Here is a 6075-nt window from a genome sequence, read left to right as displayed (position 1 = left end):
TGTATCACAAAGTCTTCATATTTCACACAGTGATTGGTCATCACTAGTAGATGACCCCTATTGATTTTGGGGTCACTATGTCAAAGGTCAAGGTCACAGGGACTTTAAATGTCAAAATGGTTTCCGCTGATTATCTTGAAAAGTATTGTATCACAAAGTCTTCATATTTCACATAGTGATTGGCCATAACTAGTAGATGACCCCTATTGATTTTGGGGCACTAGGTCAAAGGTCAAGGTCACAGGGACCTTAAATGTCAAAATGGTTTCCGCTGATTATCTTGAAAAGTATGTATCACAAAGTCTTCATATTTCACACAGTGATTGGTCATCACTAGTAGATGACCCCTATTGATTTTGGGGTCACTATGTCAAAGGTCAAGGTCACAGGGACTTTAAATGTCAAAATGGTTTCCGCTGATTATCTTGAAAAGTATGTATGACAAAGTCTTCATATTTCACATAGTGATTGGTCATCACTAGTAGATGACCCCTATTGATTTTGGGGTCACTAGGTCAAAGGTCAAGGTCACAGGGGCCTTAAATGTCAAAAGGGTTTCCGCTGATTATCTTGAAGGTATTCATCACAAAGTCTTCATATTTCACCTAGTTATTGGTCATATAAGTAGATGACCTCTATTGATTTAGGGGTCATTAGGTCAAAGGTCAATGTCACATTGGCCTTAAATGTCAAAATGGTTTTCGTTGATTTTTCCATAATTGAACACTTCCATGTAGCCATTTTCGGCAAGTTTTTGTAATAAAATTACCAATTATGTGAGTCAATGGCTAGAAAGGCGGTATATGTGTCGTTCGACATTCTTGTTTTCATTAATTTTTGGTACTTAAATATGATTTTATTGAATATAAAAGTCAGTAAATCCCCTTTTTCAATATCTTTAAAAAAAGTAATTTATAAAAATATTGGAAGCACATGGGTTCGTAAAGGTCAATCTCGTAATCACGTGGTTAAACATTTTGGCAATATGGCGGCCAAGTGCTTACCTGTCGGAAACTATAAGGTAGTTTATGTTCGTAATAAGATTTTTATTTGTCCATCCTTGGCTTATCAACAGATTATATATAGTTTTATCAAGGTATGCTTCACTTTACTTCATGGCATGTTCGATGGATGAATACGAGCGTGTCAGATTCCTGGCACGATTATTGGTGGACTTTCCCTACGGGGTTGTCTTCAGCGTTCACGTCATGTCAAACTATATAAACGGGACCCTCGAAGACCTTAAGCTAACACTGTCATAGTTGTGAGTAGTGGGTAAGTACAGTAGTAGCTATTCTATGTAAATTAAGAAACTCAACTTTCAATAACACCTGTATTAATCGAATATTGAGGGTAAGCAGCTGAGACGTAAATGAACTTCACCCCCTAGGCCTCCAAGTCATTATCGTTCAACTCGGAACAGGACAAGTATTATAGTTGGCCGTTGTTACCTGTATACTAAAGAGTTGAAGTAAGTGTAATCATTAAATTGGAGATCTATTAAATTAGGAAAGTGCCTATGTCTGATCTAATTAGGAAATAGTGAAGGGTGTTATACAGGACACAACATATTTGTATGAACAGAACATTTATTTTACTAAAATCATTTAAACAGGTATGAAAGTGAATTATATACAAGAAATTAGAAGTATTTATTGGTGTATCGCCAATATTTGTCATCCGATTCCAATCATAATTAATGTATAGTCAATTATGCTTTGTAATGAATCATTGTGACAGAGCTCTCTCATCATGTCTCTATTTTTGTTCCTTTTGAATGTTACATTCTGTAACATGTTCCTCTGGTGTATTATTAATTTTAGATCGAGCATTTTTTAGGAATTCATTACAGTCTGTCCGATTCTGGCAGAATGAAACTCGTGTTGTCCGAGTTAAATTCTCTTAACGTCAGTCCTTGTCTCCGAATAAAGTTTCAAAAAGCTTATAATATCCGGCTTGAACTTTGATATTTCATTTATAAGCTACATATATCATATGTCCTGCGTATTTTTATTTCCACTATCTTATAATTATTTTAACTCAGGCGGTCAACTTGAGCTGAATATTAATATTCTCATGGTGTATGCAAATTGCAAAAGGGAGATAACTCTGCTGAAATAAACAATAATGACAAAGCCAATGTTTGTTAATGATTGTCATTGATATTACATGTAACTGATAATAATACATTATAACAATTTTCAACATTCAACTCGGTTGTTATAATTTAATTTGTGAAATGTCTTGGCGATAAAAAAATCATACAGGCCAGAAATAAAGGTGATGGCCCTTGTGGCCTAAAAAATAATGACTTTCGCAAGACTGGCTCAATAAATATTATACATGTTTCTTAAGTTTATTTAAAACATTATTTTGAAAATATATCATTTATAATTGGAAAAAAGTCTAGTTTTTATTATTAAAAAATCTGTTCAGGTCCCACTTTTAAATACTTTCTGTAGTTTCATTTCAGTATGTTAAATTGAATGCATTCTTCAAATGACTGATGAGATGACGAAAGTAAAGAATAATCTAACTTCATTTCTTTCAGTTAAAGGAAGAACTTAACATACCGAAACTCGCACCTTGTACTTCTGAATATGCAACTGTGAAGAAAGTCCACTGTTGAAAAGACATCACTAGAGGAACAAGAACTTCAAATTTCTGCGTTGAAACAGGTAAAACTTGTACAATCAACTGGGGGGTTGATATAGTTTTTTATTTATTTTTTTTGTTCACTTTGTGTAGATTTCGGCTTGTTTCAACAGATGGAAATTATGGAGATTGTCACCCCATAAAATTCCTGCCAACATTTACTGATTAAATTTAACCCTGTTGAAAATTTTGAACAAGTTATGAAAAATAATAGGACATGTCATTTAATTTTTATGCTAAATGTGTAATTGTTCTAACCTATAAATAGAAATGTAAATTACATTGTATTTTATGTTTTGATGTTTTTAAGAAAGTGTGGTTTATTATTTATGTACAAAAATGTATCTAGACTAAAATCATATGTATTTAGTGCAAGAAATGAAGCTGGTAGTGACCAAATTTATGAAGATATGCCAGGGTTGGATCATAATGATATTCATGAACCAGTATGTATAAGTAATATATTATTCTAACACGACCCACATATACAGTGCCCTCCAAAAGTACTTGGACAAACTATTTTTGGTGTTGTTTACACAATTAAAGTAATGTAAAACATAAATCAAAAGTGAAATGATGATCAATTTAGTAAAAGTATTTATTTAGTTTTGTATAATCAGAAAAAACATTTAACATCTCAGTATAACACATAAACAACAAGTAAATTTGAACATCAACGTGATGCAAATTATGAAAGTAGTGATCTACTTCAATACTTTTGTGTGACCTCCTCTGGCCCTTATTACAGCTTGAATCCTTAGTGATATGCTTCTTACAAGTCTTTTACATGATTCATAACGTACTGATTCCCGAACAGTTTTCACATTTTGTTCCAGCTCACGGAGATTATGGCTGTGTTTATTTCTGAGTTCAATTTTCACAATCTGCCACAAATTTTCAATGTAGTTAAAATCAGGTGACTGAGTAGGCCATTTTAAACACTTAAATTCATTCTCCTCTTTCTACTGTTCAACAATTCTTGCTCTATGGCAGGTAGCACCATCATCCTAGAAGATGAAGTTGTTACCATATCCCAACAAATGCGCCGAAGGTATAGCAAAGTCCTCAATAATCTTGATTTATCCTTGTGAATTAAGTCGGCCATCAACACCAGACAGAATTCCAGTGCCATATAACTCATTGCTCCCACACCATCACACTACCACCCACAAATTTTACAGTTAGGGTAACACAGTCATCTCTTAATTGTTCACACTGAACGTCTGCGAACATAAACACGCCCCATCACTTTGGAATAAATTAAATTTAGACTCATCTGAGAACATCACAGTCGACCAATCAACCCAAGACCAATCAGCATGCTCTCTGGCAAAGTTCAAACGGAGTTGCCTGTGTCTTGGTGAAAGCAAAGGCTTCTTTAAAGCAAAATGACCATAAAGTCTTGCATCATGTAGACGACGTCTCACTGTTGTTGCAGAAGCAAACACATGTGAGGTTTGCCAATCTCGTCGTAGCTCATTCACTGTTGCGTTCCTGTTTTGCAGTGAAGGTCGCACTGATAGTCGGTCATCTCTTTTGTCTGATACATTTGGCCTCCCCGTCCTAGCACGATCTTTGTGGGTACCAGTGGCCTCGTACCGTTTCAAAGTGTAGTAGACTGTTGACCTGAAGTAAACAAAGACAGATTAGAAAATAAAATTAAAGCAGCAAGATTAATAACATATAGCAGTAAATGAAAAATGACAATTTGATTGAAATTTTGAACAAGAAAACATTTTAGAAAAAGCTAATCTCTTACCTTGGTCGATCCATCTGAATGGCGATATCCGCTACTGAGACTCCCTGCTCCCTCATAATCTGGCATCGTTATCTTTCATTTTGAATAGGAGTTGACTTACAGATTTAATATTTTCAATACAAAACACACTTTTGATGCAAAACATGGAGGAAACCTTTCTTATAAGAATCTTAATTTTATTGTTTGAAATTTCATATCTTTATTAGAGAAAGTAAAATATTAAATATTTTATTTATTAAATCACTCATATTGCTGAATTTTTATTAAATGCTTTTTTTATTTACCCCCTTTTAATTCTACCCTGAACAGAACCAAATATTGTATAAACTATTGACAGATGAAACAAATTTTGCCAGTGAATGATAAATTTTAACTGTTGGCATTCTATACTTAGATATGTGACGTAATCATTATACATATGACGTAACTACTAAAAATACGACCCGCGAAACTAAGTAGGCGAAATGTAGCTAAATAGTCAGGTACAGTTATGTTGTGTTAGAATCGGAATAATATATCCAAATCTGTGATTTTATCGCTTTATAGAATCACTGTTTGTTGTTCGGATGCGCAACATTATATAACTCGGGTTACGCCCTCATAATATAATTCCTCGCATCCATTTTATCGATTTTATTAAGCGATTAAATCACAGTTTGGGAAATATTTTTTCTTGAAAAGAAACTGCATATACCCACCTCTGAAAGTATGAAAGCTTAGTAAACACGTTTAAGGACAGGAAGGGAATGTTTTCATTTAGCTTACCCCTCTGGCATCATAGCTTAGTCGGAAAAAATCAATATGCATATCCCTCTAGGTAGGGCTGTCATTGATAGAAAATTTTGTATCGATATATCAAGAGACAAATATCAACTATATATCGACTTTGACAGTAGATACAATAAAAACAAATTTAAATATGTGTTATAAATTTGGATAATAGTGTTATGAACATTTGTATTAGACATTAAAATACTAAATAGTGCAAATAAATATTAACTTGTTAACTGGAGCAGAGTTTTGTTTTAGGAACAATAATAATGGCATTTTTTAAAGACTTGATAGGCCTTTAATGTTTTCTTAATTCACTGCAAACATTATATACATGTTCACTATGAAAATTTGACATTATTTCAGACAGAGGGATGATCCTATAACATATTTTTGCAGTTATGCCCCTTTTTTGACTTGTACTTTCTTCCTGAGTTCAGATTTAGATCAAAAACAGAAACTGTTACATTTATTTCATGCTTTCCAGTGTTTTATTGTAATATATCAGATGATTATATTCTGATAAACCACTAGTGAAATTTATAAGATATAATTTTCACTGTAGCCGGACTATATCTGAATGCGAATGAAAAGAATATCATAACTAAATGGAATAACAGGCAGAAAAAAATGCCGTCATACGTAAATTTTGCTTCTTTAGGAAGAGAAAGTCGATGTCACTATAAATCATGTTAAAAATGTAACAAAGTTAGAGAACTTTAACAGAACTATATTTCAAAATCGATCATGTGACGTCATGATGTGATGACGTCACAAAGGAGAATGCGCGACGTTACGCGGCAAAATCAATAAAAAATACTTCAAATCACTTAAAAAAACATGAAATAAAAAGAAAATTTATTTGTTTTACATATAAGATTGAAATAAAT

The 6075-nt window shown here is 33.1% G+C and overlaps 1 long non-coding RNA gene across 1 annotated transcript; it reads left to right on the top strand.

The window, feature by feature from the left end:
* Positions 1-629: 629 nt before the first annotated feature.
* LOC132718421 (uncharacterized) lies at positions 630-3101 on the top strand. The gene is made up of 3 exons (XR_009624084.1): positions 630-1275; positions 2552-2678; positions 3026-3101. It is a non-coding gene; the product is annotated as an uncharacterized LOC132718421 (long non-coding RNA).
* Positions 3102-6075: the final 2974 nt, after the last annotated feature.

This window comes from Ruditapes philippinarum, unplaced genomic scaffold (genome assembly GCF_026571515.1).
Source record: "Ruditapes philippinarum isolate M1 unplaced genomic scaffold, ASM2657151v2 ctg2006_1_1_1_1, whole genome shotgun sequence".
NCBI lineage: Eukaryota > Metazoa > Mollusca > Bivalvia > Venerida > Veneridae > Ruditapes > Ruditapes philippinarum.
This window is presented reverse-complemented; position numbering and strand designations above follow the sequence as displayed.